Source organism: Gadus morhua, chromosome 5 (assembly GCF_902167405.1).
Source record: "Gadus morhua chromosome 5, gadMor3.0, whole genome shotgun sequence".
NCBI classification, from domain to species: Eukaryota; Metazoa; Chordata; class Actinopteri; order Gadiformes; family Gadidae; genus Gadus; species Gadus morhua.
Window position 1 is genome coordinate 13,818,979 of NC_044052.1, and position 12,786 is coordinate 13,831,764.

The window sequence follows — 12,786 nt, forward strand, 5'->3', positions numbered from 1 at the left end:
TGATATACTACAGGGACGTGATACTCCTCAGGGACATGATACTCCACAGGGACGTGATACTCCTCAGGGACATGAGCGAGAGGGACGTGATACGCTACAGGGACGTGATATGCTCCAGGGACGTGATGCGAGAGTGACGTGATACGCTACAGGGACGTGATATGCTACAGGGACGTGATACGCTAAAGGGATCTGATGGACTACAGGGATGTGATACTCTACAGGGATGTGATGCGCTACAGGGACGTGATACTCGAGGGACATGAAACTACAGGGACATGCTACTATACAGGGATGTTATATACTACAGGGACGTGATACTCTACAGGGAGGTGATGCTCTACAGGGACCCTCTTTTTATCTCTTATTTTATCTATTTTTCTCTTGTGCAGCACTTTGGAAACCTTTGTGTTTGTTTAAACTGTGCTATATAAATAAAGTGGATTGGATTGGATTGGATTGGACCCTACAGGGACGTGATACGCTACAGGGACGTCATGTGCATGTGTGTGTGTCGTCTTCTCCATTAACCCTGGACAGGAGGGACAGTAGGACAGGAGGACAGGATGAACAGGATGGACAGGAGGACAGCGTCTATGAGGGAAGAGTTGCGGCCAGTTAATGACTTTGCCTCCTGTGGTAACCTTCCCTGACAGCGTCTGTTTGGATACAGAGAGTCAAGCCAGTGCAGACCCCACCGTTTCATTTGCATGAAATTAATGATGCATGCATATGCAAATGCACATCTTAAACAATGCTGATTGCCGCCTATGTATTCATAGGCCAACAGTCAAACATGTCTGACATGAGACTCCTGCATGTAATTTGCGCTGCGGTAAAGGGCAACTGGCGCTGTCGCTCAGCGTCCACGCCTCTGCCTTCGCCTGAACCTGGCGGCTCCCCAGTCTCATCGTGTTGATGAGTCCATGCATTAAAAGATCTGCATTTTGTACTCCCCAATTAAAAGATGCATGTTTGTAGCAATGTGACCTTTCCGCCAAGCGTCCTTGTTTTATGCTGGGCAACAGCAAAGATGAACGGTCTGGTACGGAACAAGATCCCTTGCAGCTGCACTCTGCACTCTCGACTTCTCACACACACTGGCGCAGTTGGATTTTCAACACTTTGATGTTGTTTGCACCTTTTTCTTTCTCCTCTGCTGCCCCCCCCCCCCCCCCCCCCCCCCCATCCAAGAAGGGGTTGGATCCAATTGACCTGAGCACAGATGCTGCCAGCCTAATGAAGCGGCGGGTGTGGCGTGCGTGGGCATGGGGTCCAGGCCCAAGCATAGATCACCTCCCGGGTCATTGGAAGACCCTGCCCAGAGTCCACCGCTGGTTCACTGATTTATTCACTATCCATGGTGTGCGTAAATAAAGAAATACGAAAAGTATGCATCTGTCTATAATGTGCATGCATAGTAAATACATTAAAATAATACATATAATAAATAATACAAAATATAAATAATACAAAAAAATATATGTGCATGAATAAATATATAAACAATTGCTTTTAAATGAATAACCATCACAGGACCTGGACAGTGAGTCGGGCCCATTGAGATGTTCTATTTCATAAATAAACACACACACACACACACACACACACACACACACACACACACACACACACACACACACACACACACACACACACACACACACACACACACACACACACACACTCCCCTGCAGTGTGCAGCATCCCTGCACTGTGTGGCGGTGCAATCTCATGGCGTTCCGTGACTTAGCATTGCCCTCCAGCTGGGATCAGCAGATAAGGGATCAGGGTGAGGGAGCTCCGCGCTGCACAGCCTCATTACGCACACTGACTCCAGAACAGCTGAGGGAGGAACAGAAGCATGTAATGGTGAATCAATAGCCTGACTGAAATGTTACCAACATTGGAAATCACGTCAATTGTAATTATACGACTATAATATGGCATTGAAATGATTATAATATATATGATTAAAACGTTATTTGAGACGCTGTTTATCCGACAGAAATGGGGAAATGTTAGCGTTGACAATGTGGGTTAGGGCCGCTGTGTGTTCATGAGGTTACACTATAATACGTATTATTATATTATTACCTTTTACTGCGTCAATATTTTTTAAGAGTCTTGTTTGACCCCGTTGACCTTTCCTTTTTCACAATTTGCGTCTCATAGAAGACAATAAAATGACTTAATTTATAGGCGCTATTGTAAAGGGGGAGTCTGAGTTCTAGTAATGAATCCATGTTTTCACAGAGCACTGTTTAGTGGCCAGATGGGGAGGGGGCCGCGGTGGTGGTGTGGGGGGGCTTCCCACATGCAAGTTCACACCCATAAATCGCTATCGGAATCAATATCCTAATGTATATTTTCATTTCATTTCTGGAGCAGAATCAGGCCAGTAAAGCTCAAGGGATGTTTCTCCCATTTAGATTTTGGAAAGCTTGGTGTCTGAATTGATTAATGCGCGTCTCACCTACCCTAAGTTTTCATTACAAGGGGAGCTGGATGTGTATGTGTGTCTGTTTTTTTGTGTGTGCATCTGTACATTTGTTTGTGTGTGTGTGTGTGTGTGTGTGTGTGTGTGTGTGTGTGTGTGTGTGTGTGTGTGTGTGTGTGTGTGTGTGTGTGTGTGTGTGTTTGTGTGTGTGTGTGTGTGTGTGTGCGTGCGTGTGTGCGTGTGTGCGTGTGTGTGTGTGTGTGTGTTTGTGTGTGTGCATGTTTGTGTGTGTATGTGTGTGTTCATGTTTGTGTGTGGGCATCTGGGCATACGTTTGTGTGTGTGTTTGGGTGTGTGTTTATGTGTGTGTGTGTGTTTGTGTGTGCATTTTGCAAACATTTGTGTGTGTGTATGCGTGCGTGAGTATGGTGTGTATGCGTGTGCATGCATGCATAAATGTGTCTCTCTGTCTGTGTGTGTGTGTGGTGTGTTGATGTGGTGAAGGGTGGGTCTGCAGGGTTATGTTTTGGGGCTGATTGAAATCCCCCATGCCGAACAGCACGAGGGTAATGGACCCCAAGACAAGCTAGAGACGAGCCTGAAATTTCATGCATTGGAACGGTGTCAGGGCATACATAAAGCCGCCTGGTCATTTGTTATTGTTAATCCCCAACATTTATGGCTGCAAATATGGTATAAGGAGGCGTGTCCGGGGTGTCTCACTTCGATTGGGTTGTGCTCTCTGACATATTGATCAGTCGGGCTGGGGGAGAGATGGAGGACAGGGGGGGAGAGGAGACCTTGACTTTGGACATTTGCAAAAAGGCATGACCATGAATGTCTGGCTCGTATTTTAGCATTCCCTGGTCATTTCCCTTTGTAGTTGAATCAAGGGCACACACACACACACACACACACACAGCCCCATCACATCAGACCCCCCGCAGGATGGATGTGTGTGTGTGTGTGTGTGTGTGTGTGTGTGTGTGTGTGTGTGTGTGTGTGTGTGTGTGTGTGTGTGTGTGTGTGGGGGGGTTGGTGTGTGTGGATGAATAAGTGACAGCATACAAGGAAGCTGAGATGGGGTCCGGCAATGACCACCAGCCCCTCGGATTACATTCCAGGAAATCCATCTTCATTCGACCATTTCAATGTTCCCTGAGACGGCGCGGCATTGTGGACCCGGTTCAAATTGGTTCTGTGAGCTGGTGCACGTGTGAGTGTGTGTGTGTGTGCATAGCGTGTGTGTGTTTGTATTCATCTGTATGCACGTGAATGTGAGTGTGAACTTGAATGTGTGTGTATGTGTGCGTCTGAGTCCGTGCATATCAATCTTGGTGCCTGCCTGTGTATGTGTGTTGGTGTGTGTGCATGTGTGTGTGAGCGTTTAGTTGTGTGTATGTGTGTGTCTGCATATCTATTGGTATGGGTATTTATGTATGCGTGTGTATGTGTGCATATGTGTGTGTGCGTGTATGTGTGTGTGTGTGTTTGCATGTGTGTGCGCGTGTGTTTATGTGCATGTGTGTGCACGTGTACATGCATGCGTGCATATGTGTGTGTGAGTTTGTGCCTCTTAACATGCAGCCTCTTATTAAACATCCCCTGAGATTCTGTCTCATTTATTTTTACGGGGGCGTGCCGACGTCTACAGGGGACCGGGTCAACGTTGGAGGGCCCCGAGTAATATCCTAGTAACCGCCTCTTCCATCCTCTGCAAGAGACAGGGTCTCATGATATTAATCCATCCCGCGTCCCAGTGACTCCTCGGCTGCATGCTATTCGCCATCTCAAGCATTAAACCCGGGGAAGGAACTAACGCCGACAAATCACAAGCAGGAAAAGGACAGGCGGGAGTTAGTGTACTAATGAACCGCGTCCGGCCAGACCAATGGCTAGCTAGCCAAAGGGCTAGTTGGCCTTGGGCTAGGGAGCCAATTGGCTAGTTGGCCGGTGGCCCGTGGCCCACAATGTACACGTCTCTGGGACGCACAAAACCAAGATGTCATTAGCCATATGAAAATTCTTGTCTAAACCTTTCCAATTCATGGAAAAGTAAGCAGGTTTGGTACATGGTCTGTATGTTCCAGGGTTAGCTAGCGTTGAGGAACCTGCTGATGATCATGAAGCTAACCTTTCTCTCCTTCTGCCGATACACTCACGCTGTAGGGATGCGCTCATTTTGCATGCAGCTCACAGAGACTTTGTGTTGAAGATATAGTGGGAGTTGCTCTGAAGAGAATATTACTAAATAATTTGTATGATTCAGCATATTCCTCCCTGGGTTGGCGAAGCCGAATGTAATCAAAACGCTGGTGGAATTGTACAGACAGTGTACTGTGCAGAAGTCCAATCCAGCAGAGAGACATTCTTATTGCCTCTTTTCCTGAGGTGAGGGTACAGAGTTTGATTAATGACTCTGAAACAGCCCTGAAGTCATCCCAGTGATTAATAACAAATCAATACTGTTAATATTACTATGTAAATACCAATGTTCCTTTTGGATTTTCATGAATTTCAAATTGGAGCAAAGAGAGAGAGTGTTAATATTATATTCATTTGTTGGATCTTTAATGATTAGGAATTATTATTTGGAATGTGTACATTTATTTGAAACCAGTGAAAAATCATCAAGAAAATGTAACTGGTTGGCTGATGGTTAGATGGCCTAGCGTGGCGTTGTTTAGCGTAGCGGCATAGCATGTATTCCCTGCCGTGGCTGTATGTCAACAACGCAGCCTATTTAGTCTAAAATGAGAATCAAGCGAGATCTTGACCCGGCATCAAGGGACCGCAATCCCAATCAGAGCTACGCGCCATGTTATATGCTAATCGCAGTTCATTTCATTAATTTGACATTAAAACCAGGGGTCCGATATGGGTATAAATAAATTGTGGTGCTAAAATGTCAACGTGATTAATGAAAAGCCCAACAGACATTGCATCTATGGAAATTACAATATCAGTTGTTGTAAAGCATGGTTGCCCCACCCCACTGATGGATTTCACACCATACCTTTATGGGGTAACGCCCAGCAACAGGAGTATATATAAAAGTGAGGGGGGGTGGGGGGGAACTGTGGTAGTTAAGCTTTCGCACCCGCAAACTTCCTCCCTCCTCAGCCAATAGAACGAGGTCTCTTCTGGCTGGAATTAGAAGGACTAGTTATGTGTGCCATCCTCACTCGATATTATCTCACCTTTTTAACTCACGACGAGTGAGAGAGAGAGAGAGAGAGAGAGAGAGAGAGAGAGAGAGAGAGAGAGAGAGAGAGAGAGAGAGAGAGAGAGAGAGAGAGAGAGAGAGAGAGAGAAACAGCATTTAATAAAAATGATGTGGGGTTGATTGTGATGGATACACTATGCAGAGACACCTTGCCTTCAAGGGCATCGGGGGATAAGCCATCATTTTCCTTCCCCTTACGCATGAAGGGAAGAATGACTGCACAGCCAATGTCATTACAGAGCTAACAATAACACGCCACAACACACGCCACGCACACTCTCACACTCGGCCTCACACACACACACACACACACGCACACACATACACTCACGCACACACGCACATACACACTCACCCTCACACACAAACACATGCACTCACACACACTCACACACACACACACGCACACACACCCTCACACACAGGCGACAAAACCTAACAAAGCACCATAATCTGCATCAACCATATTTTCTTGACAGGATTCCTGGTGTTATGTTTTATGTTGTATGCTTTTAATTTCACATGTGGATGGCAAGACTTTGTCGCTGGAGTCGTCTTTTGTTTGGTTTAACCCTCATAGGGTGTTCGTTTTTTTGTTACACAGGAGGTGCTGCTGGGTCTGGTGGACCCATTGCATTTTAGGCCTTTTAATTCAACATAATCTAACTTTTTTTTTAAATACCCACCAAATGGTTACTTCAACCCAATTGCAAGTAATATAAACAACACATATGTCAAATTTGTTCCCTTTACCTTTGTTAAATCACATTTATGAATAGAGGTGCCACTCGTTTTTGTTTATTTTCGTATTAGCATGTAGTAAAATAAGGAAATGCATCATAAAACAGGCATAACTGGGAAATTATCAACATCATTAGAAATTGAAACATACTCAATAACATCTGTCTGAACAACACATTAAAGCCTTTGAACACAGCCATTATACGTATATCAGTCTATACCACACATGAGGGGCAGAGTCTCACTGTGTGTGTATTGCATATGTATTTTTTGCACTGGTTGCATGTATATTGTGTTTTATATTATTATGTATTATGTATATTGTGTATTTGTCTTTTACGTTTCGGAGCTGGCTGATGCTGATCCTCCTCTTCAAACTCAGTGTCAGACTCTGAATTTTCAGAAATGTTATCCTCACTTTCTGAAACTGTTTCCTCTGCATCACCATCAAAACCCTCAGTCTCTTCAAATATCAACTGTAAGGCAGTCTGAACAGAGAATCGCTTTGCCATCTTGATCAGTTGTGGTATGGAACCAAGCTGACAGAGATTTTTTATAGTGTCAGATCCCCAAGCTTGGTTCCCGCAAGACAGAGGGTGAAATGTGTGGGAATATGGGTGTAGATAGTGTTGGGTGCTCCAATGTTGCAACCTTGCGGGAACAGTGGGTGCACACTGTGGGTGCTCACACCCAGGGCCCATTCACTGGACCCGAACACCCTGTGTGTAATATAAATGTGATGGGGGGGGTATACAGGGGGGGTCCTTGAAAATGTTTTCTGATTTATGTTCCTCACAGAAAATGAGCCATAGCCAATAAAATAATTATTTATTAATTATTTATAAAAACTGAAAACGGGTCCCACAGACCCGAACACCTTATGAGGGTTAAACGATGATGACGCCCTCCCCCTTCAGGCCGTGGGTCCAGGGGGTTGGTAAGAAGTGAGCTTTGAGGACAACAGGCTCTGAGTGTGTGAGGGTTAGTGAGCGGTGACCCTGGCTCCCGTGTTCTGCTGAGGCTCCTGAAAGTTGAACTCTCGGCGGTGTTGTACCGCGGCTCTCCTAGATCTCAATAAAGGTCCAAAGTGACCCGCCTGTAAACCCTCTGCTCAGCATAATGTGTCTGTGTTGGATTAATGAGAGACCAGGGGCATTATTTGTTATTCTATATATCTCATTGATTGCATTGTCATCCATCTTTAGGGACACTCATTCTGTCTCTAACTCCCACCTCTAACTCCCACCTCTCTCTCCCATCTCTCCCATCTCTCCCTCTCTCTCTCTCTCTCTCTCTCTCTCTCTCTCTCTCTCTCTCTCTCTCTCTCTCTCTCTCTCTCTCTCTCTCTCTCTCTCTCTCTCTCTCTCTGCCCTCTGGCTGTCTGCTTTACTCTCTCTCTCTCTCTCTCTCGTGCCCTTGCCCCCTCCCATTACCTCCCCCTCTCTCCCGGGGACAGCGGAGTTGTTAGAGGTTGGAGCGTCATGCAAAGTGTGAGCATACAAAGCAACGCGTCCACTACCTGCGAGCACACACGCACTAACAAGTCATCTTAAGTCACTGACCCGTGTGTGTTCACCTGCTGAGAGGCCGAAATGTCTGACCAACCCCGGCCCCAAACCAGGCTGATTTAGAAGGGACTTCAACACACACACACACTTTGAAAACATGACTGTGAGGGAATTGAGAGTATGACACCACAAAGCATTCACACACACACACCAGCAACCAGACACAATCCCCCCCCACACACACCAACACACACACACACTCCCCCCATACACACACCATATAACTCAAGCTCCCCCCACACGCACACCATATCCCCCCCACACACATCATATCACACACACTCCCAACACACAAAGACACACACCATGTCTCACAGACGCCCCCCACACACCACACACACTCCCCACACACACACATAATGAAGGAGGAGAGAGCGAGCGGCCCACACGTCCAGCCTCCCCCCCCCCCCCCCCCCCCCCCCCCCCCCCCCCTGAGTGAGGGGCATCCCCGCAGCGTCACGGCGACCGCCCGGAGTGAAAACGACGCAGCATTAACAGCAAGCATCAGAAGATTAACCAGAGTAAACAGACGAGCCCTGATGAGCGCCGGCCGTCTCTGGTCCTTCGGCCACACAGGAACACGCTGGGACCTGTGGTCGGTAGACCGAGCACCGTTCTGAGGATCGCCTCGTGTAACGTCTGAGCTGAAAGAAAGGTGGACGCTCCCTGGGATGGATTCTGCAGCGGGAGGCGCAGGAGCCGGTTATTTTAACAGCAGCATGACGCCTAGCGTTTTGATGTTTTGTGTTGGGCGACCTCTGGGTTGTCTGCAGGAAAGTGGATGTCATTGTGTGTTAAAAGTCAGTGTTTTGGGAATATGCGATATAAATGCACCATTACTGAGGCTATTAACCTTGTCACCGTTATGCAAAGTGTTGGATTGATGGCCCCCGATGAAGAAAATGCATATTCTTTGTGGGAAAATTACAAAAAGGAAAGTCTCTGAGCAAAAGAGGGCCGGGTGCGTGTACACTGGAGGAAAGCGAGACGAGGGGAAAGTAGCTGGCAGCGATATCGTTAAGCAATGCAAACATATCTATGAATATTAACACAGAAATACAGCGTCTTGTTGTGTGCCCCGCGTCGCTGTTGTGTGTTTATGATGAACGATCCCTCTCCTCCTTGTGTCAGGGTCTCCTGACCGACAAATAGCAGGCTAATGACAATAGCTATAACGTATGGTAATGGGCCTTGACAATACTTTGCTATCAATGACACCTGAAAAACATGCGCTAAAAGGCCCGGTCGCTGTACCCAGTGTGCTATGCGGCCCAGCCTGTATAGTTTGTGTCCAAAACATATCATTTCAGATGATTGAGGATCTGATTAGCATGGCGTGCGCTGTTGGTGGTATGAGCTTGTCCAATCAGAAAGCTATGCAAATTATCCAACGTATGAGGTTGTCGCATTCTCATACAATTCACCGTGTGATCGATGGGTATCACGTTGACTTTTCTTTTCTTCCTTGTTTGTTTGAATGCTTTAACTGTATAATAGGAATGAACACACACAGACATAGGCATATTCAGGATAATAAATATGAAACAATCTTTATATTTCTTGAGGGATATTTTATGTTGTATTGTTAAAGAACCCGTTAACCGAACCCAGGCTTGATCAATGTGGGAGGCTTGAAGCCATGGACTGTACGTTCCTGTGCTCCCACTGATAAGGAAGCCCATTGGATGTCATTCTTTAAGATCTACCACCAAAGCCAACATCACATCTTAAAAAAAAACGATAGTAACACACATGCACACACACAGACACACTAAATCCATAGCAACCACTGTGATCTACACCCTGCACCCAAATCCCCCGTCTATCCCCCAGTAGGCACTGACCAGAATCCGGAATCCCTTATTAGCTGGGAGTGAATAGTAGAGTAGCTCTTGTCTCCCCCCCCCCCGCCCAGGTCCTAATCCTGGGGCCCAACCCCCCCAACCCCCCCAAACCAGCAGCCCCACTGGCCTGTGACAGATAGAAGAGATGGGGGAGCCGTGGATAATCTTGACACCCCTGCAGCCTCGGGGTCAGTGGGGAGATCCTCTCTGCCTATGAGCATGGGGGCTCAGCTATAGCAGAGAGAGCCTGGAGAGAGAGCTCAGCTATAGCAGAGAGCCTGGAGAAGGAGCTCAGCTTTAGCCAAAGAGCCTGGAGAGAGAGCTCAGCTATAGCAGAGATCCTGGAGAGAGAGAGCTATGCTATAGCAGAGAGCCTGGAGAGAGAGCTCAGCTATAGCAGAGAGCCTGGAGAGAGAGCTCAGCTTTAGCCACAGAGCCTGGAGAGAGAGCTCAGCTATAGAAGAGAGCCTGGAGAGAGAGCTCAGCTATAGCAGAGAGCCTGGAGAGAGAGCTCAGCTATAGCAGAGAGCCTGGAGAGAGCTCAGCTATAGCAGAGAGCCTGGAGAGAGCTCAGCTATAGCAGAGAGCCTGGCTGTCGGATTAATACACCAGCAGAGAGATGGAGATGAAAACAAGCCACCGCTTCCCCCTACTGATGGACCGCAGCCTCCCCGTGCTCAGGCCCAGCGCTGGGGGAGGAGGGTTGGGTTACAGCTCAGTTCAACTGGTCCAGATCACAGAGGAGAGCATGAGGAAGATGAAGAGAATGAAGGGGACCTGGAGGAGAAATGTGAGGCACAAGAGAGACAGGGACAGAGAGGAGGAGCATGTGTGTAATGCTTACAGGGAGAATATATATGAGGAGACGTCAGCTTTGGCTTTGGTTATCACCCAAAGTCAGAGGAGTGAGACAGAGGGTTGACTTAGAGGAGTGAGTCAGAGGGGTGAGTCAGAGTGTTGAGTCAGGGGGTTGAGTCAGAGGGTTGAGTCTGAGGGTTGAGTCAGGGAGTTGAGTCAGAGGGTTGTCAGAGTGTTGAGTCAGGGGGTTGAGTCAGGGGGTTGAGTCAGGGGGTTGAGTCAGGGGGTTGAGTCAGGGGGTTGAGTCAGGGGGTTGAGTCAGGGGGTTGAGTCAGAGGGGTGAGTCAGAGAGTCAGAGGGGTGAGTCAGAGGGTTGAGTCAGAGGGGTGAGTCAGAGGGGCTAGTCAGCAGCAGTACCATCAGCAGCAACAGCACTTCATTGATGATGACTAATTAAATAATTAATGCTAATTAGCACTATCAGCAGCCCAGATCGATTCTTATCCAGAGGCCTGTCTGGAGCAACTCTACATTTTTAATGCTCCTGTCGTTTTGATTAAGCTGGCTTCCAACCTGTGCCTCTCACTTCCTGGGTCGGCTGCAGGCCTTCTACATTTTACTGGCCTTTGATCGGTGCATGTTGTTTTATTTTGTAGATTGATTATTTGATACAGTTCCTCCTGTAGAAGATATGTTCCTTTAAGTTGTGCATGACTTTTCTATGCATCGCCTACAAGTGACCACAATAATAAGTAAATATTAATAAATCACACAAACACATAGAGAGCAGAAAGCAATACACAGCCTGTAGCCTTAATACAACTTGCAAACGGTTTGTATAGGCTGGTTTATACACTAGGTAACAGCAAGGTGGTATAAACACTGTGGTGGGGACGCTCAAATTGGGTACTGGTATACACACCATGGTATATACAATGTGATGTATACCAACCTGCTGGTATACACTATGGTATATAATAGGGGTGTGCATCTGTTCTTTATAGGACGATCCGATTCATATTTAGATGCTGTACATGCGCTCAGGGGCATTTCTGGGTATCATAAACAACAATTACCTTAATAAACAAAATAAACCATTTATTATAGCTTTAAATAGCTACCTGACTGCTGTGCTGCTTATCCCCAAACATCTAAAGTTAAATTCAAGTTATTTCATATATATATATATATACAGTATATATATATATGGATCTGACTGGAGATGGGATAGGACAATTCACTTGAGGTGGTTTATTCTTTTGCCAGAAGGACTATCTAGAAGGAATAGGCTACTTTATTTTGAGATGTCCCTGACATCCTCATGTTTCTTTCAAAAATAACTAACTACCATTAGTGGCTAGAATCATTCCATCACTTCTAGACCGAATTGAATCAATGCATTCCATAGTTACCAGTAAATATACAAATTATCATTCTTTTTTTTTTTTTGTACAATGTATGTTCTATCTATACTGTAGTATTAACACTATGGTTTATACAATGTGGTATAAACACCCTGGTATGCTCTATGGAATGTACAGTGAGGTTAGACACAGTGGTGTATACACTCTGGTGCATACCGTGACTTTAGACACTGTGGTATATACTGTGGTATAAACACCATGGTACTGGTATACTCTGTGGAATATACACGTTACACTTACACACAGCAGATAAGTGCAGAGGCTAGAGGGATACAGACAGCCAGGATAGGGAAGGGATTAGGAGAAGAGTGGTGTCAGCAGGAACTCAGTGTGTGTGTCTGTTAGTGTGTGTGTGTGTACGTGTGTGTGCGTGCGTGTGTGTTTGTGTGTGTGTGGGTGGGTGCATGTGTCTGCTTGTGTGCGCGTGTGTGTGTGTATATGTGTGTTTGTGTGCGTGTAGGTGGGTGTATGTGTCTGCTTGTGTGTGTGTGTGTGTGTGTGTGTGTGTGTGTGTGTGTGTGTGTGTGTGTGTGTGTGTGTGTGTGTGTGTGTGTGTGTGTGTGGTTGCATGTGTCTGCTTTTATGTGTTCGTGTGTGTGTGTGTGTGTGGGGGGGGGGGGGGGGTGGAGGTGGGTTTGTGTGTGTGTGGTTGGTTGAGGGTGCATGTGTGTGCTTGTGAGTTTGTGTGTGCGTCTGCATGACCAGTTCACCATGTTCCATCCTGTCTTCTTGATATAGGTGGTCG

General features: G+C 46.6%; 1 pseudogene; it reads left to right on the forward strand.

The window, feature by feature from the left end:
- Positions 1-12,786, forward strand: part of LOC115544266 (trichohyalin-like) — a 115,159-nt pseudogene that overhangs the window by 27,908 nt on the left and 74,465 nt on the right.